Source organism: Pelobates fuscus, chromosome 6 (genome assembly GCF_036172605.1).
Source record: "Pelobates fuscus isolate aPelFus1 chromosome 6, aPelFus1.pri, whole genome shotgun sequence".
Classification (NCBI taxonomy): Eukaryota; Metazoa; Chordata; class Amphibia; order Anura; family Pelobatidae; genus Pelobates; species Pelobates fuscus.
In genome coordinates, this window is record NC_086322.1 from 82846957 (window position 1) to 82874896 (window position 27940).

Sequence of the window (27940 nt, forward strand, 5' to 3'; positions counted from 1 at the left end):
AGGTTGCCTATCCCTGCCCTAGGATATATGTGTATTTTTATGGTTCTGTTTGTATATTGCATGCTGCAGCCCCACCCTGCTGTAATATATAGCACAAAGCATAGGAGGAACCCTCAGCTGGAATCATCGCAGAGGGAAAGAAAACTGACTGATTGTTTTATGGCCAGTATGTTGCCCAGATAAATCAAATATATAGTAAATAGAGAGTTATTGCAGACTCAATCTATGGAGTACATGAGATTCTATTAAAGCGGGGCAGATGATGAATTCTTGCTTGTACTGACTCAATTTGTCTCTATATGTGGGGATACACCCAAAGCACCACTAGGATTTAGATGCCTATCACGCCCACCTCCAAAAGAGCCATTAAATATAATCATATTCAATAGATTTTTCACTCATTTTCGCATGGCAGAGGTTTTTGATATAAAAAACTTTGTATTGATGAGGGTATGTCTGTTATATATTCAGCTTATCGCTGTATTTTCCTGCACAGTAAATTCATAGTAGCATGTTTTTGTTTTTGTTTAACGTATGTAAAAAAAAATGCAGAACACATTTTGAAGTGGTCATGGTACTTGGAGTCTGTTTGCAGAGTGTTTTGCAAATACATAGATATTTAGATTACCTGCCCAGAGGTGTAATGCTACCGCTGGCCGTGCCATTAGCCAGCCCGGAACGACTTTAACTGTGATCAGATACCAGCTACATTTTCAGTTTTACATTCCCATTCCATCTCTAGAATGACTGGTGAATCTTTGTTATAAATAATCAAAACTTTCAAGAATTCTCATAGGTCATACAATGGTTTCTGAATATTGAAATTTTTGTATGACACATTTACGTAATGTTTCCACCTTCTTTAAAACAGGTTTATAAATAACAAAAGGGCATGAATGAGTATCCAATCAGTAACTTAAAGGAGTATTCTGGGAAAAATAGTTATAGGAACAAATGCTAGATCAATACAGATGTTCATTTAAAAAATATATTAATAATGAAATATGGGCTTTTTTTTTTATCTTTAACGTTCAATACAATTGAGAATATTGCAGTAATATTTCATGTAACGTATGAATGGGAAATATACTCAGCCAATAATATTATCATGCAAGTCTAGATTACAATGTTAGTTTTTGTTTTTAGTAAGTATAATGATATATGATACTTGACCATATGCTCTGTGCCTGTATTGTGCTTACTGCTTGCTTGTAGTGCATGCCTGTGTTAAACATGTGTACAGAGCTGCAGGAGGAGATTAATCTTATAAAAGTGGTTGCCCCATGTAAGTGTATGATGTACTTCTAACAGCCTCCCAGCTTCTCTATGGTGCAAAACCATGTGAAACTCACTTAAAGAAAGAAGGAATCTAGGAAGAACATTATTGCTTCTATTGTGCTTTTGTATCTATGTATTATAGAGTCATCCTGCAGCCTGACACCAGTGCTTGAATGTGGGACAAGACAAATGTTGTATATGACAGTGGGGCGTTATTGAGGGATGACCCCATATCTAGAGGCTTAGAGTTATGGATCCATTGATAGCCGTTACTGGCAATTTGAAGCGTGGCTGCAGGATTTTGCCTGCTGACTTCTGGCTATGGGCCTGGCTTCCTGGCAGGACGGCACTTCAAAGAAACTGCATGGAACCTCTATTCCCCTACACAGCAAGGAGCTGTCTACTGCATCTCATAATAGCTGACCATGGAGAGAGCTTCTCTGTGAAAGGGAACATTCTGATCCATGGCCCTTCACTATGACCAGGCCCCGAGGTTCAAGGTTACCCATTAACACAGTATTAGTTCAAACTGATGTAATCAAAGCATAATGCTCCAAACATTGAGATTCATTATTAATATCATTCTTATTTAATTACAATGCTCAAATGAACTTAGAGTCTAAAGAAAAATAATAGAACAGCACAAAACATAAAAGTGCAGTGTATTCAGAAAGCGGAGTAAGTTGACAGATGTGTAATCTGTGTCTTCTTACAAACATTACATATAAAAGACTCTTTAGAACAGTTGCAAGAGTAAGACGACTGAGGGACAGTGGGTGATATGTTGACATGGGGTTTAGTGATGTAGGGCCGGTACTGGGTAAGAGAAGTGGTGAGATAGTCCAGTGGATAGGGCTGCAGTATTTCAGAGTTGCAGGTTTAATTCCCAGCAGAGTCAATACAGTTTCTCGGCCTTCTGAGGTCAATAAAAGGAGTACTATTAAGCTAGATAATATTAATCTACAATGTGAGGAGGTTTTGGAAAACTAGTAAAATCTCAATACACCTTATGTCAATGTACGGTTTGACACAGGGCTGCAGTGTGAGAAATAAACCTCTTTATCAAATAAATGGATTTGAGAATTTTGCCTGTTAGGAAATGGAATGTAGCATTTAGAGAAAACTATGAAAGGCAACTCGATGAAATTGATGGTGTGTTGTAGTAGCCAAGATGAGAAATCATAAGACCATACGTGAACAAGAGTTAAGGTCATATCTTGTTTTAAAAGTATACCACACTGTAGTGGTTATGGTGCTAGCATGACCAAGGCGCTATTGCCCTGTTCTGTTTCAAAGAGTTTTTTGGAGGGTTTGACATAAGCCAACAATTTCGGAGCACCTGCATCCCAGTCCCTCGATCAACATATTGTTCTTGTAGAAGTTACATTTGCAAATTAGCAGAATACCAAGTCTGCCCAGCTTTGTAAGGCATTCATTTGGCAGAGTGCATTTTCTGACACACTCAGCCTATTGTTACCATCCAAATCTAGACTAAAGTTTACCTACCAGGATAGCAATATGGCAAGCGAGGTGCGCAAGGGACTTGTTTTGGAGAGACTGTATTTTTTATTTATGTAATATTGTATGGAAAGAAAATATGCCTTGAATTTAGATTATTGTTACATGTAGCAGTCAGATCTCAGTAGATTAATATGCATTTATTGTAAGCATTTATGTTCTATCCTTATTTTGCTAGCCTGTTACTATAAAGAATAGATGTCATCAATGTGAATATCTACGTAGAAATTCCTCTCTTGCAACTGTCATTAGTCTAATGCTATCCTTACCTTTTGTGTCTATATACCCCACTCCCTCTAGCATGTAAGCTCATTGAGCAGGGCCCTCAACCCCTCTGTTCCTGTGTGTCCAACTTGTCTGGTTACAACTACATGTCTGTTCGTCCACCCACTGTAAAGCGCTACGGAATTTGATGGCGCTATATAAATCATAACATAATAATAATAATAATAATAATAATAATAATAAATGTATATGATATTAATAAAATAATTACAAGCAATGGTTATTTTCAAAATATAAATATGTCATATGGTAATTATTTAATTTCTTATTTTTCAGTTGTTTCTTCATCCCTCTATTTACACCCTTGTTTAGCATTAATAAGCCTGTAATAGATTATTTTTTTTAATGATAATACATAGTATATTTAAAAAGGAAACCTGAAATTATAAAAACATTAAAAAAAATGTAAAATAATAATAATAATAATATATATATATATATAGTGCAGATTGGATTAGCCGTATTAGTCCCGTAGACAGGATGCCAACATAAAATAAATAGAAACTTTGTGCTTTTGACATGAGGAAGAGAGGAAAACGTTAGAAAGCTTGTCTTTGAAATATTATGTTAGTCCAATAAAAAAAGGTATGATTGCATACTGCAATACTCTGGTATTTTTGCAACATATATATATATCACAAAGAAGAAAATGTTGTTCAGAACAGCAAAGGGAGAAGAAAGCAAACTGCTCAAGGGGCTCTCCGGAAGAAAATGAAAAGCAAAGAAAGAAAGAAAGAAAGAAAAGAGAGAGAGAGGAAGGAAAGAAGAATCTCGTGTGCTTTTTTCTTATTCGCTTTAGTCAACGTTTTAAATGCTGTAGAATTTTGTTTCAGATAAGAAAAATAATATTGATCGGTTAATTTGTTAAGCGTAATGTGAGCACTGCCAATTTTAATTAAGACACACATGCTGGTATAGTGGAGTTCTTCTTACTTGGTTAGCTATTTGCTTGGCTAATTTGACACAGTAGGGGAAGTGCAAAGAGGTGGAGAAATAGCTTTAAACACTAGCATTCGCTCTGCAGGTGATGGGCTTTTTTTTTTTTTTAAGCATTAATAGACTCCCGGGAGTTGTAAACTGCTTTGAAAGCTACAGGTTTCTCTAAATGTCAACCCAAAATAAAATATAAATAACACCAACCACTCCATACAGGATACCGTGCAAAGTAAAGGTAAAAGAAAACATTTGTTTATAAAACCAATAAAAAATTTGGGCTTTGTTGTTTCTCATTCACAATTCAGTGCGTTTCCTCAAAACAGCATATTCTTGTGAAATTAAACCAAAGGAATAAAAGCCACACTAGGGCTAAACCGACATGTTCTTGGCTTAAATGTAGCATTTCATTTATCAATTCACTGCAATTCACAGTTTAGCGAATAATCCCCATTGTGTGATATGCAGTTCATAGAACTCTGCTCCTCACGCATGTGTTTCCCAAATAGCTGTTGCCCAGACTGTGCTTTTCATGCAACACAGCCGTAGTATTGTAATTAGAAATATTGTGTAAATAAGTCATACAACTCATTGCATTGCCTTTCAGAGATTTTTTTTTCCCTGCAGCTCTTTCTCTACCACCAACTCGCTGGGATCCCTGGAGTTTGCATCCAGATCCCATGCTGTGTTCTCAGGCATCTGGTGGGCTCATCTGAGCTCTGAATGGCTGGGGAAGGAGGGGTGAGCAATGGATGGGTTTAGATCTGTGTTATAGACTTCCCCTTTCAACCTCCTCACTTCCTATCCACCACTCTTCTGCCTCTGACTGCTGGTGGCTCAGTGGATAAACTGATTAGATAACAACACATCACCTTCCCTCTCCGTTTTGTCCCAATGTGTTCAAAAGTCATCCTTTCAAGAAGCACAGCCCTTCTACTAGCCAGCCATTATTTAAGGATCTATGGGTTTTATCCAGGGAAAGGCTGAGTCTTGCCCTTGGATTCATCAATCATTTAGACCAGCTCAAATCCCCTTCATGGTTTTCTGCCTCATTAAACCCATCAATGGAGAGAATTCAGTTTGTATAGCTCAGAATGCCTGTACAGCCCTCTGTGTATCTGATAGTCTTTGGATAAAAGAGTCCTAAACAAACAGGTCATATTCCTGACTAGTCTCAGCTAATGTTAAAAAGTCCAGATTCACATCTCTAGAAGATATTCCTAATACAGATATATCGCTGATGTCGAGATAGTCATCTAACCAACGTCACGCTTTGCAATAAAATATTATTATATTGTCTTGATTATCACTACAGTGTGCAAGTGCCTCGTTTTTTTTGTTTTTTTGTTTTTTTTGTTTGTTGTTTTGTGTGCTGGTTTATTTTATTATTTGTTGGTTTTTTCTAATTTCTGTCCATGGCAAATTTTTTGCAGGCCCAGGCAATAAATTATAACACATTTCACTGTTTTAATTAAAAATATATATATATTTATTATTTAGAAAATTTAAATAATGTTTATAATCTAAGCACTTAATAATGTTAACAACGAATAACTTAATTTTTATTAGTAGTAATTATTCATAATGTGCCACCATTTTCCAAGGCGCCATACAATAGGGTTTATCTGTTTTTGTTATTTTTTTTTTTATTTTTTTTTACCAAAAAATAAATAAAATAAAATATCAAATAAACAGAATGATTTTATAAAAAGTACACACAGATAAGCATTTAAAACCAAAAGTAAACATTTGTATCAATTCAACCTGTGTATTGTCCCTAATTATTGAGCTAATCAAGGTCATGAAGAAAGGGCTATATAGTAAGGAGCTGTCAATTTATCTCTTCCTAATCATACTTCCTTCCTCTTGCATCTGCAAAATACTTGTTATATTAAACCCATAAAACAAAAGGCACAATATAATTATATCTGTGATTCTGTAAGTATTGTTGCCATAACAAATGTACGAATTCTGACAATACGCTCTAAGAGGATGCTCGGAGCCTGCAGCAGATTTCAGTGGATGACATCAAATGATGACATAAGCTCTGCCTCTTCACGTATGTGAAATTCAAACAGATCCCGCAGGTTTGCCTGCTTTCACTTTCAGCCAAGCTGCTCATTCTATTTGTATTCAGAGACAATGGGTGATAGTGTTTGATATTAATAATAATTCAACTGAAATGATTACGAAAAAAAAAAAAGAACAGAAGTGTTAAATGTCAGGACCCTGCTAGGATTCTAAAAGGCAAGGTACTGAATCCGAGCCTCTTCTGTAACTTTTTTAATAACGATTTTTTCTGTGCTGCAGGCTTGCATTGAATCCTGGAGGAATTGCTAAATCAGATTAAGGTTATATTTTGCAACAGACTGGATGGAGCAATAAAGGAGAGAGCGAGGAAATAGGACTATACCCATCAATTAGACCTCTATTAGCAGCCAATGCAGGCTTCACCACAGGAAATGTCACATCTCAGCTGAAACAGACCCTTTCACTATCTGCTTCAAACCAAAACAATTCTTCTAGCCTGCAAATTTAACCCAAACAACCCTTTTTGTTTTTGTGCTGTGCTCATTATTATTTTTTTTTGTATATGTGTACTTTAACACCTGCTTAGCAACTATAGTAACTAAATGGGAAACACATCAAGGGCCAGCAAGCATCTGCAACAAACGGCAGGTCTGAAAATAATAATGGCTTCCCAAGATATTATAATATATAATATTATTGTTATGCACCCGCTTCAATTATGGACAATTAACACCACAATGGAAGTTGTGAATATTATACAAAGTCATCTACATAAAGATCACCTGCCATAATGGACCCTCGGGGTCAGACGTCTGGTGGCGAACTCCATGGTCAAGTATCAATGTTGAGCTAGACCGATTAATCTTGACTTCCATAGTGACACTGTGTTGTATACAGCTGTATGTGGATGATGGATGGATACTGTACGTACGACTTGGGGCGAAAACGTACAAGAGGATTATGGGTATCAAATCGTATTATTGTAGGGCGATGAGATTAAAAGAAAATCCTAATTTGATGGAAATCAGATGCACATGTACAAGTCACTTATTCAGTTTTGAGAAAGAATATTAGTTACAACCAACATGAAAAATAGATACGTTAAACAATAGCCTGTAAAATACTATTTTATTTTGTGTAAGAGGTGGATAATGTTTCAATTATTTAATATACTTCTAATATATGACGTATAACTGACCTCCCCCATGTCAATGGCTGCACATTTTGTATTTCCTTAAGCTTTATAATATTTAAGAATTGGTGCAGAAAACATTAGATAAGAGTTGGGCTAGATATGTGCCCAATATGCACAGTAGGAACATACCATATAAATAGCTTAGAACTCCTGATACATTTCAAATATAGCTGCGGAAAAGACACACTGCTTTTTATTCTTGTTGATTAAAGTAAAAAAAATAATAATTTCGCGGATGAGTTGATTTTAAATTTATTATGACATACTTAGGACAATTCAGGTTTTAAACTGGGGTTCTAAAAAAGGAGCAATCTGCAGGAAAATTCCATCTGTTTCCATGGCGTTTACTTCACTTTATAAACTCTATCTAAGGATTCCTCTTTATACATAACCATCAACGTATTTCTCTAAAGACCTAAGCTGATATATCTCAGCTGGTTAGTATGCAAAAACAGTGTAAACAGCAAGGGAAACGTTTCTATTCCAAGAAGCTTGGGCATAGCTTTTCTTCGTTCCAAAGGATTTAAAATGGGAACCATTACATTAGAAAACTGGATCATCTAATTGTGTGTAGGATGTGCAGGTCATGGGTAAATGTATAGGTTTTGTCTACCTTTATATGATAACTGGAACGGTGTAGCGCTTATTAAGATCTCTGGTAAATAAGTAGAATATACTTAACTAGTACAATACGAGTAGTTAATCTTAAAATTTCACAAAAAAACACATTTACCCGAGCTATATGCCTAGCTCAGGGGTAAAACGCCAATAGGTCCGTCTAGGCGACCTTTCCCTTCTTTGCTGTAGTGGTTTTCTTTTAATCCTATATTAGGGCTAGAGCAGAAAAGCAAATATGGTGCAGTATCTTATGTACTGGAGGGTGGAATATAATATCTATGGAAATATACTCCCAAAGGTGGAGCCGTCACAAAGGCTCAATCACAGCGCGTTGTGTAATATCAGGACTACACGCCTATAAGCAGGAAACCACTGGCCCAAAGTGTATGTGTAAAGCTATTTATTATTAGGGTATATTTCCCCAAATAGTATTAAAAAATTTACTAAAAACATAAAATAATACATAAAACATATTGCATATAAAAATATCTAGCCAAATACAAATACATTATATAATTAGGACATAAGGGTAATCTTAACTGTTCCGTAGACGCGTTTCGACAAAATTCTCGGCTTCCTCAGCTGACAGATTTACCCAGCTGAGGAAGCCGAGAATTTCGTCGAAACGCGTCTTGGGAACAGTTAAGATTCAATTATAAATTGGAATGCATAGCACATCTTTTGCGATTTATATTTATATATTTTTAGCGTTGGTATACCTTGTCTTGCAGTTTTTATATGATAACTGCCCTACATGTACAGACTCGTGGCAGCTCCTGATCACTTGAATCTATGGATAATGTTTAAGTTAAGATGAACAGCATAAATTTAATGAATAAGATCACACCATGCACTAGCTATAACACTGAAAATAGATACAAAGACAAAAACAAACAATTTTAAACGTAATTTATTGGTGCCAGTTAATATACAACATTTGTTTTAATTGTTTTGTTTTTCAATTTTATAAGAAAGAAAATACAAATTAAAAGGTAAAGAGATTTGCAACATCTGCAGTGAGCTTCATCAAATCAGGAACTGGCTCAAACCTCCTATACAATACCAATACTTCAATTGCTCTCTTTGTGCATATCCAAAAAACTGTCTTTGTGCGTATTCCATAAACTGTCTTTGTGCATATCCCATAAACTGTATTTGTGCATATCCATAAACTGGCTTTGTGCATATCCCATAAACTGTCTTTGTGCATATCCCATAAACTGTATTTGTGCACATCCCATAAACTGGCTTTGTGCATATCCCATAAACTGGCTTTGTGCATATCCCATGGACTGTCTTTGAGCATATCCCATAAACTCTTGTTGTGTATATCCCATAAACTGGCGTTGTGCATATCCCATAAATTGTCTCTATGCATATCCCATAAACTGGCTTTGTGCATATCCCATAAAATGTCTTTATGCTTATCCAATAAGCTGTCTTTGTGCATATCCCATAAACTGTATCTGTGCATATCCCATAAACTTGCTTTGTGCATATCCCATAAACTTGCTTTGTGCATATCCCATAAACGGTATTTGTGCATATCCCATAAACTTGCTTTGTGCATATCCCATAAACTGTATTTGTGCATATCCCATAAACTGGCTTTGTGCATATCCCATAAAATTTCTTTATGCTTATCCAATAAGCTGTCTTTGAGCATATCCCATAAACTGGCTTTGTGCATAACCCATAAACTGGCTTTGTGCATATCCCATAAACTGTATTTGTGCATATCCCATAAACTTGCTTTGTGCATATCCCATAAACTGTATTTGTGCATATCCCATAAACTGGCTTTGTGCATATCCCATAAAATGTCTTTATGCTTATCCAATAAGCTGTCTTTGAGCATATCCCATAAACTGGCTTTGTGCATATCCCATAAACTGGCTTTGTGCATATTCCAAAAATTGGCTTTCAGGTTTATGTGAGCTGTGGTACAGACTACATTTAGCTGCATTAATGAAAACCAGTAATGAAGCTGTATGTACAAGGTTATGAGAACAAGTAAATTTCTTTTTTTTTTTTTTTACAAATTACAGATACATTTTTACTTTTCAGTATTTGTACCATTATGGGTTTTTTCCCCTCTAATTACTAAATCTGTGTATGCGAGGTCTGAAACAACGAAATTAAATGTAGAAATGCACACCTGTTGTTTTTCTCTGTATCCTGAAACTGTGTGCCTCCATCTTGGCTCCTTATCAGTCATTGATATTTTTTTCAAAATTGCACCTTTCAGTCAGCAAAGACGGAGCATAGAGAGGGGAGCAACAGAAATGTTGTTCGTCCTCCTCTTAATCAATATACATGTAAAAGAGACAGGGTATTACATGAAAAAAATGCTAGTGCAAATGATGGGTGATTTCCGTTGCTTTATTAAATGGTGTGGTATTCATTGAACTGTGGCCTGGTTCAGCTGTGTGCTGTGCAGCTTTTACTGTAAGCTGTAAACCTATGTCTTACCTGGCCATATTTAGCACAATTCATTAAAAAAAAAACATGAAATATACTGTCTGTGCAATATACTAGAAATGTACATGTGACAGCTAAATCAGGCTCTCTCATAGAACGTTCAAAGCGTGACTCAGAGTAACATGTAATTTTGGTGGCAGCTGATTAATTCTATCCCTGGAGTTCTACTCTCTATGCTTGGAGTTTGACTATGTCCCATGTCTTGTTGTACTCTGTCTACGTAAACCCTTCTATTACAAAATATGATCCAATGAGACATCATGTCGTTTAACAACATGAACTTATAGATACACATATTTGGGAAACAGCAACCACTTTGGGGTCCGATTCCAACCCCTGATATTTTTACCCAATGACAACCTGTGATGGCAGGGCAAAACACGTGCCTGACTTTCAAAGGTGTAAAGAATGGCTCAATGCAAAACCACTGGTTGATGTCAGAATTATTTTTTTATTTTTTTTATTCTTTATTTATTCCAGGGTAAGACACCGTAATAGGAACATAAACATTACAACATAATTGTATACATCAAGATATTAATATATTAACAATAGTATGAAGCAGACATGTATGTAGAACCGTAGTTGTGACCCGCTAAAGCAGGTTCAGCGGATCGTTGCATATCAGCTGCGAAAGTCAGTATACCAGAGGTATCTCACCAGGTTTTTAATTGAAATAAAACAATGAAGGATGTCAGAATGATTTTAACGTACACTAAGAATTTTATTTAGTTAATGCCATGGGATTTGTTTGCGTACCGAGTTTTGTTCGGGTACTGAGATATTTTTTTCTCGAATTTTAAGTTTTAATATCTAATTGTTTGAGTAATTGAGCGTTCCAGTTCCGAGGTTCCACTGTATATAAATATTTAACCATTAATTGCATGTTCCTTATCTGTTGCAAATGGAGACATGTAGATGTTATTTTAATCACTGGTGACTGGAGGGTTACTAGCTATAATTATTTTATAGCATCAACATCACACACACAAAAAAAGCAGCAGAGTGCAGAATTCACTTCTAATAGCTGTATTTCCATTGAATGAAGTATTCAATACTTAGTGTATAGTGTTTCTGGTAATATTGGAGGAGGTATAGAGAACTAAGATGAGAGATAGAAGAAAGGAGATTAATATAGGTGGAAGGAGGGAATAACTATGTATAGTAAAAGTGGTCATCCAGCTTTATATCATGTCTACAGTAGTTTGGATTGAAGGGGAGACTGATATAAATAGCAACGGAACCATTGCAAGCTCAGCATGTAAAGCGCATATAGTCATTAGATGTTTGGTTCTGAGAGCCATTCTCTAACTGTTGGGAAAAAGTAAAGCACTCACTATTATATTTTGATTTTATTTTTTAATTAATAACAACTCTCTCGAAAATGTAGCCTCTACCTCTGCTTTGATATCCCTGCCCTGATGTGTCTCTCAATTTAAAAAAATTCAGACAATGAGGATATAAATCATATTTACATATTAATTGAGTATTTTCTAATTATAGTTTCATGGCATTTTGTCAGTAATATACCACACGTACAGCCTATCCAAACCAAGAGCGGTCTCTACAGCAATTAGAAAAGGCTACAACAGCCAATATTAATCGCCCGAACCATAGTCAGTTATAATCCAAGACCCTAAATACTTACCTGGTGATAACTGCAGACCTTTGTTTTCATAGGCAGGATGAGATGACCTGCTTCCATATCTGCCCAGCACAAATTGTCTTGTTCGTGTTTGGCACAGGCTAGTCAAATCTTCTCATTGAGAAGCACCGGGTTGGCGGAACACTGCAATAATCGTACATGCACAGCGTGTTCACAATGCATCCCATAGAGAAACATTCTCTACTCTATACGAAGCTCTGTACACACACCTGGCGTCAAGTGTCAGCATACTTTACATGCTGATGCCCGATATAGGAATAGATTCACTTATTGAATCTCTTTCAGGTACATGCCCGTAGTGTGGCTGTCTAATTGACAGCCACTAAGGGTGCTGGGATTCCAACATGTAAACAGGGCCATTTGTCAGAAACAGCCCTGTAATCAGTGATAGGGTTGCAGGGGCCACATCTGTGCCACAAACTCACATAATTTATTTCATGATTTTAGTTCTTGTACTTTGCTTTGAGCATACATTTAAAAGAAAATAGAGAATAGAAAAGATGTTCTAGATGAGTTTCAGTTATAAAAAAAAAAAAAAAAAAAATCTATTTCAAAAAATGAAAAACAATGCCACCCCCCCCCATGTGCGGTTCAGAGTAGACCCACTACCATTCAACCCAAATAATGGATAAGTTAGCTAATTTATAGAAATAACTTTACAGTTTAGGAGATAATAATATATCTGTAAGCAGATGACATGCACCTATTCTACTAAACCGCACTACCCTTTTCCAAAAACAGAACTAAACGGTCTAAAATTAAACAATGAGATAAAGAAACGGGCCACAGTTTGATCTTCTGACATACACAGGGCAGCATCTCAGCTTAAATTGACCAATATTCTTTTTTACTGGGAGCAGAATGTAGAGGTACCTGGTCTCAACCAGATTATTGCTCATGTATTGCAACATATGAACTTTGCTTTACATCTAATTGACAATCCATTCACTAAAATCTAGCTAGAAAAATGTCCACTCTATTCTAGAATTCATTCTTAAGACAATTTCCTCTTAGAGCCGATTAACATGTCAGGTGCCTGTAGGCACCACATTCTAAGGCGCCCCTAAGGCAGATAAATGAAGTATAAGGAAGTTATTATCTGGAAATTGCAAGTGTAAAACATCTAAAACACATATTTATATTTGACAACTGCATATATATAAATATATTTATCTGCATATTTCTCATCTGCTTGTAATGTATTCAGCTTTAATCTTTGAGTATAGTGAGTGTATGTAACTGTGTAAATACATACAGGGATAAAGGTAATGTTACACATGGGTAGGGTAGAGGGGGTGTTTAAAGGGACACTATAGACACCCAGACCACTTTATCTCATTGAAGGGGTTTAGGTGCAGTGCCCCTGTCAGTTTAACCCTACTATTGTAATTATTGCAGTTATTGATACACCAGACCGACAGCCACTAGAGGCACTTTCTGGTGGTTAGGTGACTTTTGGTCGCCTAACTGGTGCTGGACGTCCTCACATTCTGCATGAGGACATCCAGCCCTAAGCTAAAACCCCTTAGGAAAGCATTGATTCATTGCTTTCCTATGGGGTTATCCTAATGCGCTTGCGTGGCAGTGGTGGAGCCTGACCCAGCGCCGATGACATCGACACTGGAATCAGGTAAGAGGAAGGGCACTACAGGGTACTGTGTGCTAGTAATACATCTTTGTATTCCTAGCACTAGAGTTTCCCTTCAAAGTTAGTCGGTTAGTTCGATTTAGAATTATTGGGTTTATGGTTACAGTTGGGTTAGATATTGTATTGGCATGCGTGAGGTGTTAAGTATTTAAGAGGAGTTAAACATAGGGTTAAGGCAAATAATTTATTTTCAGTTTTAGGGTTTGAGTGGGTTATTTGTAAGGTACTCACCCTCAGTGGTGTATTCTGGTTTTGTGCTGCCCTAGGCATGACAAATCTTAGGCACCCCTGCCCCCCTTCTAAATTTCACTTCCTTTTAACCCCTTAACCCCTTAAGGACACATGACATGTCTGACACGTCATAATTCCCTTTTATTCCAGAAGTTTGGTCCTTAAGGGGTTAAGGACACATGACATGTGTGACATGTCATGATTCCCTTTTATTCCACAAGTTTGGTCCTTAAGGGGTTAAAAACCAACACGCTCTTTGCCTGACAGACTCATGCCTTCACTGATGCATACATTGACATACCCTCACTGACAGATACACAGTCATTGTCACACACACTGTTTAACCAACACACACGTTCACTAAAACATACACATTCACTGACAGATACACATACACTGACAGATACACATACACACTCACTGACAATACACACTCACTGACAGACGCACACTCACTCAGTGTCAGACATACACACACTGTGACATACATATACTCACTGACAGACACACACTGACAAACACACATACACACTCATTGACAGACACATATACACTCAGTGTCAGACACACAAATTTGCTAACAGACATACACATTGACTGACAGATACACACTCTCAGTGACAGACACACACACATACACTGACAGACATACACATTCACTAACAGACATACACACTCTCACTGACACACACTCTTTGACAGACACACACTCTTTGACAGACACCAACACACTCACCAACAGACACATACACACTAACACACTCACTAACAGACACACACACTCTCACTAACAGACACAGACACACTAATGCACTAACCAACAGACACAGTGACACACTCACCAACCGACATACACACTAACACACTCACTAACGGACACACACACTCTCCCTAAAAGACACAGACACACTAGCACACTCACCAATAGACACACGCACACTAACACACTCACTAAGAGACAGACGCACTAACACACTCACTAACAGACATACACATTCTCACTGACACACACTCTTTGACAGACACACATACACACTCACTATCAGACACAAACACTCTCACTAACATACACACAACCACACTCACCAACAGACACACACACTCTCACTAACAGACACAGATACACTAACACACTCACCAACAGGCACACACACACACACATACACACACACTAACACACTCACTAACAGACACACACTAACAATTTATTTTTTACAATTTCAATGCACCCAGCCACCATACCTTTGCTGGGGTGCTGTAGTGGATTCTCCATTTCCCTGGGATCCAGTGGGGATCCTTTTACTGCCGGAGGAACAGGCGTGCGGTCAATTTAGGCAGCGAGGGAACTCTGATCTTCCTGCTCAGCTCCCTCGCACGCCTCTCAGTGATGCCGGAGCCAGAGTGATGTCATATTCTGGCTCTGGCATTGCTGCGGCGTGTGAGGGAGCTGAGCAGGGAGAGCTCAGGGGAGAGTGCTCCCCGCCTCCCTCCACATCAGATAGATGCCAGCCTCGGGGGGCCTGAGGTGGCCAGCTCTTGGGCCCCCCAGGACAAGAGGCTGGCAAGGTATTTGCCAGGGTGTTTGGGGGGCGCCTTTATTTCCCGCCCACCCCTGAAAGTGCCACCCAAGGCAAATGCCTTGTCAGCCTCGCGGTAAATACACCTCTGCTCACCCTCCAATATCCTGACAAATACTTTTCGTACTTATATCTCCCCACCAACCTATTTAAAGGAACACTATAGTCACCAAAATGACTTTAGCTTAATGAAGCCTTTTTAGTGTATGGGTCATGCCCCTGCACTCTCACTGCTCAATTATCTGCCATTCAGGAGCTAAATCACTTTGTTACGCAGCCCACTCACACCTCCCTGCATGTGACTTACACAGCCTTCCTAAAAACTTCCTGTAAAGAGTCATCTAATGTTTATACTTCCTTTATGCAAATTCTGTTTAATTTACAATTTCTTATCTCCTGCTCTGTTAATAGTATTCTAGACCCTGCAGGAGCCTTCTGTTTGTGATTAAAGTTCAATTTACAAAGCATGAGATACAAAAACCTCTATAGCAAAAAAAAAAAAAAACATGAATGCATGAAAGAGTCAATAGCAGACTATAAGGAGTTTCTATAATTGCTATAATTAAAATTGCTCATTTATAAGGTAGCATTTTGTGGCATTTTCAAATATATATTTATTTGTACATTCCATACATTGGATGATACATATTTGTAATTAAACGGACACTCCAGGCACCTTGATAATGAATATAACTTAAGGAAAGATATATGTAAAAATTATGCTGCTGAATGTACCTCACATCTTGCAGATAATAATATAGCAGCAATTCGCTCATTTCATTGCATCTGTTTGCAATAGGTAAGATTGTGTTGAATATGTGCTGTACATATTGGAGAGCTTTCAATGGATGGAGCTGAAGTCCTCCCAGCAGTACTGCACATACCAGAGCATTCTGTATTACCTAATGCATGATGTCATGCTGGGCCCATCCATGTGAGGTTTCACACTCAGATTTGCAATGCTTCTTACATTACAACAAGTGGAAGAGGACTAATTAGGTCATCTCCAACTTGGGTGTGCCTGTAATATACATATTCAGCAAGGCTTGTTTTTTTAGGTTTTTCTTTCTTTTTTATTAAGGGAAACAGGGAACTCCATGCAGCGTTTCCCCTTCATGTAGTCTCTAACTTCTAAGAGGAAATGAGAAATCTTGGCCCGACGACTGTCCATATTCCAGAAACTCCTGCTCACATCTCTCATACATTATCGGCTGCTTGTGCATCAGAAAGTGATATCTCACCCATTGGTAAAAAAATGGGAAATACCTATTAAACGAGTTCTATTAAATATTCCGAGAACATCATTCATGTACATTATCATCAAAGGCCGAGCCTTAGAAAGCTAGAGGAGCCCATTGATTGGCTAAGTCAATTCTTGGTTTAAGTCAGAATCATAGGTGATTAGATGGATTAGATTTGGGTTTTTTATGGCAATATCTGAAGCAGGCTGTTACAATCTATACAAAGTTATGAGGCACGGAATGCATTTAATTCACCTGAAGGGGATGAGGGCTCTTTTACATATAAGGTATCTTACCAGGTGACTTGTGTGGTGCCCATGGAAGAAGTAGCCACTGTGACAACTTAGCCTTACACCCTGCACACATCTGATCCATTAAGCTAACATTTATTACATGACAGAGGGTACAAATACTAAAGTGCCTCTACAAGGGAGAATTAGCAGTGCCTTGGGGTATACTGGTTCATGAAAGCCTCTGGGAAAGGTGGACAATAAATGGAAAAAACAAAAATCTTGGCAGTTAGCTTGGTATCAGAAAATGCATACCATTTTAGAAAATTACCCCTTGTCAGCTATGTGAAGAACACTAAGCTCCAACATTGGAAGATTCTCCTAGTGGTTGCTCTATTTTATTTTTCAAAACGTTCAACAAATGTTTAATAAAACCAGGAGGACATCTCCTTCAGGCAGTTTGCTCTATAACTACTACAATGAGTGGTAAGTATTGCATTATAGAATGCTCCTTTAAGGACAAAATATTCAATCACCAACTATCTTTTCAGCTTGGCTATTTCGATTTCAAATTTGAAATGTCCTTTTCAAATGTTAATGGTTCTTGGTTCAGTGACCCTATAGTGTTAAAAACAATATCTGGCCCCCCTTGCCCCTTTAAATATAGGAAAATTGTATATTTATTCCAGTCTGCTGGTGCTGGCTCCACCCTAGATCTGCTGCCTTGGCAGACATCATCTGATTTAATCCAATTACAATTAGAAAAGCATTGGATTTGCTGACATTGTCAATTCTGATCATCTCAGCCAAGGAGGCAGGTCGGGGGGCGGAGCCAAAGGCTGCACTGGCCGATCAACATCTCCTCATAGAGATGCATTGAATCAATGCATCTCTATGAGGAAAGTTCAGTGTCTCCATACAGAGTGTGGAGACACTGAATGTCAGTGCTGCACACTGTGCAGCACTGCCCCAGGAAGCACCTCTAGCAGCCATCTGCCGCTAGACTGTAATGTAAACACTGCACTTTTTTTGAAAAGATAGTGTTTACTGCAAAAAGCTTGCAGGGACTGACTATACTCACCAGAACAACTTCATAAAGATGTAGTTGTTCTGGTGACTATAGTGTCCCATTAATACAGCATTGTCACTTGCAGGTTTTGTTTTTTAATTAATCCCTTTTTGTCACACCATTTATTGTTTTTGAAATAGTTTTTTAATTGTACATAAGATAAAGGCAGGACCACTTTTTCTTATGGGAACTGTGATTTCTGGCAATGGGTGATGCTTAAAGGGAAACTATAGTGCCAGGAAAACAAACTCACTTTCCTGGCACTATAGCTTCCCCCTCTGTCAAGGCCCCCTCCCACAGCACTGAAGGGGTTAATAACCTCTTCAGTCACTTATTTGGGTCCAGTGCCGATGTTCCTCAGCGCTGGCTCAGCTTCGCCCATGCTCCTCCCCCGCCGACATCCACCTACAATGGCCGCGCTCGCATTAGGATCTTTTCATAGGAAAGCATTATTCAATGCTTTCCTATAGGGAAAATCTGAAGCTGGAGGTCCTCATGCAGAGCGTGAAGATGTCCAGCGTCAGATAACGGACCAAAAGTCCATTTCAATTTTGGAAGCCCTCTAGTGGCTGTCTGGTAGACAGCCACTAGAGGAGGAGTTAACCCTCAGAGGTAATTATTGCAGTTTATAAAAACTGCAATAATTACCACTGCAGGGTTATGGGTGATGAGAATTTGCACCCAGACCACTTCAATGAGCTGAAGTGGTCTGGGTGCCTACAGTGTCCCCGTAAGACAAGTTCATATTCGGTTCCTAAGCTAATTTTTCCATAATCCATCAGTCACAAGAATCACAAGAATCTCAAGAAACCGACATTTCGGCAAACTGCAGACAGTTGAGAACAAAATATATTATAGATATTAAGATCATGAAAGAAAAGTTAATAAACAAAAATAAAGGCAAGTGGTGGGGGGATAATAAAAACTAAGAAACAAAGGAGATTAGAAAAGGGGAAAATAATGGACAGTGCCACTTTAACTCATTTTTGTATTATAATTCCACATGATATGTATGCACTGTTTTGCAATAAGTATTCTGAAATCTTGATATGGTATATTATGACATCATTTGATAGTAAAACAGACAAAAAAAAGAAAAAACAGACAAAGCTATTAAAGAATAATCATCTTTTATTCTAGTCACAGTTAGTAATAAAAAAAAAAACACTGGACCTGGACCTGGACCGACTTCGACTGTTCATATAACTTCCATTATACTTCGCCAGTTAGAACTGCAACCCACTAATTTATTAATAACACATTAGACAAACCTTAAATGAGCGTCAGTCTAGTAGTGTTGGCAGCCTTGTTTGAGCAGATTTCAACATAACCCAATTCAGCTATAAAAGGATTGTATAGGTAATTGCTGACACAGCGATTTTAATAAATTGCAAATTTATCTAAAGAATTATATTAAAAAAAAGAAACATACTGACCTTTTAAACTGTTTATTGGAGCACTGTTTAGTACACTTGTGCATTTGGGCTTTGGCCGAATTAAGAGTCAGCAAAATTTGGACTGATGGTCTGCTTGGCTGACGTGCCATGTGGACATGTAACCACATATTTATATATGATAAATATATATAATATTTAACAAATATATGTTTACTCTCTATTTGGTTATCCAAATGGTGTGAAAATGCCCCTATTAGTGTACTGCAATATATATATACATAATAACATTATGTATATTTTTTGCTGTACACAGATTGGCCCATTTCCGTAGTCTTTTTGGTTTGTTCAATATTTTATCATGAACGGTATTAGCTTAACATATGGGCTAATGGAGCTGCAACTCCAGACCCATGTTTCAGTACTCACATGCTCTTGCACTAAAATATTGTGCAATGGGAATGGGAACTTATGAAGGATATAGGGCAAACAAAACATTTGCAGACTGGCTGGCTGTAGAAGCTGGTGATACCAATGTGAAATCTGCAGTGTTTGAGTTGTGATGTCATGACAGACCTATGCTTGCATGATGTCATGGGCATTGCGAATATGTTCAAAGCTGCTCTCATGACATGAGAACTGGATATTCTTTGTTGTTAGTACTAAGTTGCCTCAACAGGAAGGAGAGTCTGCTTAGTTACAACACTACACGTTAATTTTTATTTATTTATTTTTACTTTGTATTGTATTTTTATAAAGCATTATCTAATGCATGCAAATGTAGTTACTGTTGTTATTTTCAGACTAGAGTGACCTTTTAAAGAAACACTAACATTTATTTAATAGAGAATAGTCTAGAGAAGTGAAAATATATGTAATAGTTATAAAAAATCCTATTTCACTTTGATTGTCCAAAGAATTCTGTATTGATAGCAGACTGGAGCCAGCCATTAGCTTTACCTCATCTAGGGATTTCTGATCACGGACCACGATTTAAATATCATCTGTATTCCGAATGGCTACAAACATGAGGTAGCCCGTTAGAATACTGATTTGACTTCAAATAGGTCACTTACATTTATTTCCCTGGTTCCAATTTCTCCCTGCAGCCTTTTACCAGAATGGAAGAATATAAAAAAGAACTCTATGGCATTAGGAATACAAACTCCTATTCCTAACACTATCGTGTTCTAGTGACAAAGTAGTTTTAAGTTTTTTATTTTTCCCATTTTCAGTAGGAACCTGAAAAAATGCTTTTACTTACCTTTACTCCAGCTCTGAGACTCTGTTACCTCTGCCGGTAGCTCCGCCTCCTACGACATCATCGGACTCTCTTGCAGGTGGTCCAATCCAATGGTCCTTTATAAAGGAGTACCTAAATGCTTCTCATAGGAAAGCATTGAATTGTAACCTCGCGGGACCAAGTTTTACTCAGCTGTTGCTGCGGCCGTGCCGCAAATGGCTGTCAGGAAGACAGGCACTAGAAATATGTTTAACCCTGCAATGTAAACATTGCCGTTTCTACAAACTACAACTGCTCTGTTTTACATTTCAGGATTAAAATGACAGGACCCCTGCACCCAGACCACTTCATTCAGATAGGTCAGCCTGGGTGGCTTAAGTGGTCCTTTAAATACACAGTAGTAATATCACAACATATTTACATCTATAGCTTATTTTAGGTAACTCTGATTGACAACTGATTATTAAGAACAAATTACAGAAACTGTCATTTGAGTTCTTTTTGGAGGGTACATTGCATTTTTACAGTAAAAACAAATCTTTACAGACAGCATGGACATAAAGTACGGTAACTAGAAACTATTCCATCCCACTGGAATTCCAAATTTGATTACTTTTGTTACAAAGAGTAGTATGTTCAATTTTCTAATTATAAAACAAACAAAAATACAGGAAAGAGAAACCTGAAAAAATTATCAAAATGCGGCAGCTGGAATTGTTATGTTTTCTCTCTGCTTGCTGGGAATAACGTCCTGATCAGTGGACCTAAACTGATTTGACGAAAGTTCAGTATGGAAACTAGCTGGGACAATGCAATGTATAAGGGGCAGACATTTCCAAGCATGGCAAAGCTCTAGAAAATGCCACTGACTTACTGGCATGCATTACAAATCTGAAAGTTCTTGCATTGTAGTAGTGAAAGGCCGCCTATTTATCATCTCAGAAGACAGCCAGAATGATCTTTATCTACATTGCCCACTTTCTGACCCAAATTCAGAGGTTTTTATGGAAAATTGCAGTCAGTTTGATTGATGAAATCCAAAGATGTCTAAAATGAAACCAAAGCTCTCCAACTGTGCAGCCTCCAACTGTGTGCTTCAATGTTGGCATTGTTCCTGAAAAAAAAAAAAAAAAGTTTAGAAAATGGCAAAAGTTACAGAAGTTTTCTTTAAAATAAAGGGAAAAAAAAAACCATTCCAATTTTCAATGAAGATACCAAACCTATTATATCCATTTACACGTGCAAACTGTGTGAAAATAACATAATTCCCACATAATAAAGTAGCTGTAAGAGAATGCAAAGAAACTTTTTTTTTTTTTCCAACAAAGAAATATCCATTGATAAAAATGTACTTTCCCAGATCTTCCTTCTGCCATTAACAGACAAATGCAAGCGGGAGACAAAACTTGCTCCGTTTATATTCACGATGGTCAATAACTGACCTATAGTTACACAGTCTGCTTGTTGTGTGTTTAAACAGATTGATTGATCTCATCATCTTTATTATAAGATTGATTTTCCAATATTAACCATGACGTGGTTATACCCACTACCACATATTAGGGTCTGTCACACAGCAAAGAAATTGTTAAATCAAGTCCGTATGTAGACAATCCTGAGGTTCCAAAGCGATTTCACTTAACTCTTTTATTGCTGGGGTTGTTACTGGTAAGAAAATTAGAAATTCACTTGCGTTGAATAGGGAATCTCAAAGGGTTATTCAATAAAAAGTGAGAATTTAAATATATTTCAAAGTGAATTTTAAATGTAAAGTCAAAATAACCGATCTGGAAAAATTCTCTAAGTCAGTTATGCTCTCAGCTCAGCTACTCTGGCCTTAAATTTGAAATTCACTTTGAATTAACGCTTCAGTAATTAACCCTCACAGACTTTCTGTGTTATTCATGAAAGGGTGAACTGGCAGGAATTCAAAGGGAATTTCACGTTACGGATCAAAATGGCCAAACTGGCAACATGGCTGACATGAAAAAAATATATATATTTTATTTTGGCTATTGTGGGCTAAAATTTGAAATTTACCTCGAATTCCTGTCAATACACAGTTTGGTGAATAGCCATGTATGATTTAATTTCATTTTTACTGGAGACTTAGGGGTCTATAACTAAACTGTGAACAGTAACGACTTGAGAAAATACTTGCAAACAATAGGCCAAAAAAAGCAATAAGTCGATCCTTATATCCCCATAAATCCCTGTTTAGGCAATAGACCCAACATCATGGTTTTAGTTTTTTAAATATATTGTAACACAGGTCAATAATCCTATTGGGTTTATTCACTAAAGTGAGACTCCAAAGTGAATTCAAAGTGAATTTTAAATTTAAGGCCAAAGTAGCTGGACATTTAGTACAACTGACTTTGAGAATGTTTCCAGTTCGGATATTTTTACCTTGAATTTGAAAATCACTTTAAATTCACCTTGAATTCTTACTTTAGTGGAATAACCCCTGTCTGCGTTGGGCATTTCTTGTCACAGTGTGAAAGCGTGTTGTAATTATTGTCTCAGGTATCCCACAGGTAAAACCTGAGACTCCAGAAATGATTAACAGGCCAATGAAGTATTGGATTTCTTTCATAAAGCAGATTGGTTTATCATTGACTTCCCCAGTTGGCTTGTTTTCAGTGATATATTGCCTCAAAATATTGTCACCTGCCTAATTGTCCTAAATAGCCATCCCATTATTAATTCTATCTGGACGATAGCTGGTAGACATATTACAATGCTTGTGTGGCTGATGGATGAGACCCCCTTCTAGGAAAGAGCATGCTGTCTGTTTTATGTCGCTTTCACCCCAGAGAACACACTATAAATCTTCTTTGATTTTAACCACGTTTACACTCTTCCCCCTCCAGGCAAGAGACGTCGTGTTAAGATTGCTCTTGTGTACCAGTGCTGGGACCAGCTGCTACTAAATACAGACAACTCCTTGTCAATTTAGTCCATGGTGATCATCTCCAAGCATCCCTCGGGCATGCTAGCTGCCAGTAGTATGCAGCCCCTTCAATTAGTATCCAGTTGGAAAGAACCTCCAGGGCATGAACCAAAAATCAGCATGGGAAACAGTAACAATCATACAGATAGTGTAGTTCTACAAGGAAAAAAAAAACTGACCACATGAGTGGTTGATAGTAAGCAGACCCAGCTCCAGATCCACTGCCTCTTCCTCCCAGTACTACACATTCTCTTTGTGTGTGAGCCAAGCCGAGCTTCACAAGGCAGGCTTGGAAATGTGAAATACAAAAATACATTCATTTGTCTATGTGACTGTGTGAGCTGGGGTTTCTCTTGTTTGGCCATGTCACCTCTAGCAGCAGCTGCTTTGCCTTGCACCCAGGAGGCTGCCCTTTGGCCTACGGGGAGCTGGACAGGGCAGCTTGCTCCAAGGAGAAGCAGAGAAGAAATCTTAGGTCAGAGGGCCAATCTGCCATTCTACAACAGGCACACCATTAGGAGGCCAGCAAAACAAAAACCCCAAGCATTAGGAGGCCTGCCCCATCATTAGTGGAACTGTTTGTGTAAGTAATTAGGAACTTGGTAACTAGGAGAGAAGTTACATGTTAGACAAGGCCCCTCCAAAGGACTGAAAGGTTGGGGAATCCAAGGAAATATAAGTCTCAGGGCTAACATGACCTGGAGAAGTTCAAGAACATAACAAATACCAAGTGCAACTGGGGACAGCATCCTAATCGGGGATGACAATGGAAAGATGACACTAAGAAATGGCTTTCGTATTAGATATGGAAACTTTCAGGGAATGGGTCAAAGAGGTGAATAAAAGTCAACAAGAGAGCAGGTTAATGGAAGAAAGAATTTAATATCAAAAATACATAAATCTCCAAGTGAGAACCATTAGAATGGGAAGAATAGCTGGAAGTGTCAGGGTTACCATTTAGCTTATAATGCCACCAGAATAGGGGGAGGTCCATCTTATTAACTTTTAACACAAATGTTAACAAGGAGATAAAGGGATAAATAGCCATGTCTTCAATTGTGATGGCAATGAAAGAATTCCTCATGTCACACCAACTAACCGATCCTCTATTCAGTATTTCCATTCTCCAGTAAACGTGCACATTTCTACCAGTTTCAAATGAGAGGTGTCAGGTTTTGTTTGTTTTCTTTTTTTCCTTTGTTTTATACTATACCACTTTATGTAGAGATGAATGGATTTTTCACTAAAAGACTCCCTATTTAACTACTTCAGTGCCACTCGGATAGCTACTCATCCACATGGCTTTAAAAATCTAGAGAGGGTTACAGAGAGAGTTTGAGTAAAATAAGATAATGCATGTATAGACTCATCGATTTCAAGGAAAGAGGACAATAGTAGCACAGGCATAAAAAAAACATGTCAAACATGAATGTTGTCTTTATTCACTACGGTGACAATACTAAGAAAGAAGAATATAGGGACAGGCAGGCTCAATCATGATTCTATTACTGTAAGGGTTACTCCAAGCATCATAACCACTAAAGCTGTAGTAGTTATGATTTTAGGAGTACCCTGGCCTGGTCCCTGGTAATAACGCAAATTGTTTAGTAATAGTTTCCCCCCTTACCTGGGTCCCTGCCAAGCTCCTAGACTCCCTGCTGTTGTGGTGATGCATTTCCCGATTCTGCAGCGCTGCAGTCACCATACATTGGCTGAGAGTGTCTGCTGACCGATCTCCGCCAATAAATGGCACACTGTGCTCTAGTCTGGCTGATGACAATCCATGATGCTACAGAAGTTGGGGTTACATCTCTTAAGCCAAGGGGTTAAATTCAGTATGTGCAGCATGTTGCAATAAAATGCTGCACATATAGACTCCAGGCACCATAACCACCTCAAATCACCGACGTGGTCATGGTGCCTGGAGTAACCCTTTAACCCATATTTCATTTAACAAAGGGTATAGACTAGTAAAGAACCCTATTGCCTTCTGTTTATTAAAGTATTATTTAGTGTCCAATTGCTGTATATCTGGGAAGGAAAAGGGGGGGATTGAACAAATGCCCTGTTTATAAACCCCCTAACATTTAACCCTTCACATATTGGTGTAGGGGCCATTGAGTATGCAATCTTGTTTGATTGCATTGCATCTCATTGCACAGGATGTGGAAGTGTATAAGCTTTTTAGTATTTTGTTCAACTCTTTGGGGCCCTATTAACCCTTAAATCCCCCTATTCTACTTGATATGCCCTTATGCTTAATACCCAATGGTCCTCTTTTTTTATTTTGTTTTTTATTTATTTTGCAGTGTTTCTCAAAGGCCACCAAGTGTTTTTAAATGTAATTAAGGACAAATTTGTAACTGGCTTATGACTTCCAGAACAATTTCTGAGACAATCAACCCCATCTTGGCTATATCTGGGGCATTAAAGTAACACTATAGCATTAGGAATACAAACTCTTCTTCCTATAGTGTGCCTGTCACTTACTTCTTTTCAGCACCTGGGCTCCCTTGGCACTGGCTAGGTCTGTTCCTTCCACAACATCACCATTGTGGGTCCTAATGTGCATTCACAGGTCTCGCTGCGCATTAAAGCTTCCCCAAAATCAATTTTTTTTTACTCCAAAATATAAGCAAAAATCTTGGCTAATAGACGAGCGCCTCTCCTCCCTGAGATAATACACCCAGACCAAAAAGACTTTGTTTCAGGGGGTCAAGCATTGGACAATACCCATGAATTCATCAGCCTAATACACCATACCAATTTATCTGTAACCCTATTCCTCTTACTCTCCCTCAATGCTGAAAAAGCGTTCAATAGAGTACAATAGGCATACAAAGTTGAAATTCTATCAAGATTTGGTATAAAATAGGGATGTTCGTGGATGACATAATGTTGGCTATTACTAAAACTTTCATATCTCTACCGATTTTGGAACACATGCTAAAAACTTTTGGGGAAATATTATATCATAAAGTCAACTTCACCAAATTCAAGCCTCTCCCGTTATCACTCCCAACCATAAACATAAATACATTGCAACAATAATTCTCTTTAGAATGGCATAAAGGCCACATGTTATACCTAGGGGTAAACCATCATTCACTTAATCAATACTGAGGCAAAATGGAAATAAATAAAAGAGGTTATATACCAATGGGGGAAATCTGAATTATCTTGGTTAGGCCGAATTGCCTTGACTAAAATGAAGGCTCTACCAAAACTTTTATTCTTGCTTCATACTATTCCGCTACGTATCTCATAGAATTACCTACATAACATCCAGTTAGGTCTAGAGAAATGTGTGGCTGCCAAACAACCTAGAAGGTGCATGATTAAGGCTCCATAGAGCCGAAACGTTGCATTGTACCTTTTTGTGAGGAGACTTACCCTCTAATAAATTCACAATCAAGAACCTTGGAGTGTCGCCTGTGTTTTACACTATTTGCCAGATTCAAGCCTATCAGGAGGTGACATTGCTGGCACAATCTCTCTCTCTTTCTCTCTCTCTATCTCTCTTTGCTCCTCCAGGCATCCTACATTGAGTGGATATGGAGGACTCAGTGTTGTTTCCTTGGAGGGTACAATACTTACTCAAAATACCACCATGAAAAGACCCTCAACACATCACATCCTACCGATCACTGAATCATCCATTGAGTATTGGACATATTACTTAAAACTCACTCCACTCTGACAAACCTCTCTGAGGTTATACACCTAGATTACTAAGAGAGGAATAAAGCCTCATTATCTTTGACCTCCTGGAAAAAAGGGAGGCTTACACACGATTGGAGACATTAGCGATAAGAGCAAGCTGCTTCCATTCTCCGACATATGCTTTCTAACAATGAATTCTTTAAATATTTACACCACCACTTCCTCGCACATCATACACAACATAAAGAGATAACTATCCCAAATCTAACTAACCTCATCTCTCTAACTATGTAACCAACATCCAAACATGTTTTAGCCAAAAAAGCTCTTATTTGACAACAGGCACTTGGAGCCATGCTCCTACCAAGGACTATTGGCCACGCTCCTACCAAGGGCTATTGGCAAAAGACTGGAACCAACTTTTAACAAAGGATGAGTGTCAGGGAGCAGAAGACATGTGGAGGGAATTCTCACACTGTACATCTCACACAGAGTTACAATACAAACTAGTAATGATATGGTAACTTGTGCCGGTGAGGCTTTCAGAAATATACAAATCATTAGATGTGAGGTGTTGGACAGGGCTTATATATCTATTTATGATGGAGTTGCCCGTTGCTAAATCCATACTCGAAGGAAATCTTCAACATCTCAAATAAACAATATGACCTGCTTTCCTGACCTCC